Genomic DNA, 1199 nt, shown 5'->3' with positions numbered 1-1199 from the left:
TTGGTGTGTGTCTTTGTGTGTGTGTGTGTGTAATTCAACAAATAAGTGAGTACATTTATGTATATATTTATGCATATTTATAAAAAGAAAATGACAAAAGTTAACCATAAAATTGATTCAGCTGTTCAAGAGAGCATCTCATATTTTCAAGTTTATTCTTTATCGTTAAACACAAACTCAGTCAATTTTCACATTCTTTTGACTTTGTGTTAGCCCTTTAAGAGTGAGAGACTGTAAAAATGTTTATTGAAATAAATGAAATAAGATATAGTCTTGAGGCAAATTTAAATTATTGCATTTGTTGGGATTTACCTTCTTTTTTATGAGTTTCTGTGTAAATATTCTACCTAATATTCTACTGGATTTTTTATTTAACTTTTTAAAATTTAATTAATTGAATTTATTTTATTTTAATTTTAAGTTTTCTGGGTATAATCTTTTAAATAATTTTCCACTCAGTAGAGTCTTTACTGATAAGAAGATATCCTGTTGATTAATGCGACCTGAAATTTCAAATATACAAGAAAAATTATATTTAAAATTGAAAATAATAACTCAATTGAAGTCTTCCAGATGGGTCACAGGGACCCATGTATTTGAGTCATCACCTGGTGCCTGGTGACTCACAGGAAGTTGGATTAGAAATGGAGGTGTACTCTGATATGGGGTGGAAGCCATCGAATAATGTTTTAACAGCTATGTCAAATGCCTGCCCCTATAGTGGCTTTAGTAAGGATAGTTTCTGATTTTTCATAGAATTAAGGTCAAGGGATAGCTCAAACTAAAAGAGAAACAAGTGGTAGTACTTCAAATAATGATCTCATAAGCATATGCAGGGTGAAAATGATAAATATATCAATTTGTATAAATATAGATAAAATTATATGATTTATATAAATGCATTATACTACATGTATATCACATAATCTGATCAAATGAACAAATAAACTCATGCATATGTTAATATTCTGATCAGATACATACACCATTCACACATATAATTTGCTATCAACAACAATCTATTATATTATTGAAGACAGATATGATTTCATTGGTTAATGAAGAATCACCTGGTAGCAATATTTGGGAAGGAAGTGATTACCAGGGATTTCAAAAGCTCATGGACAATGAAATTTTAAAATAAGTTTATTTTGGCAAAATATTTTGGAAATCTATTCATGAAAGTGAAACATCAAAGA

Source organism: Oryctolagus cuniculus, chromosome 4 (assembly GCF_964237555.1).
Source record: "Oryctolagus cuniculus chromosome 4, mOryCun1.1, whole genome shotgun sequence".
Lineage (NCBI taxonomy): Eukaryota > Metazoa > Chordata > Mammalia > Lagomorpha > Leporidae > Oryctolagus > Oryctolagus cuniculus.
Note: the sequence above shows the minus strand (reverse complement) of the source record.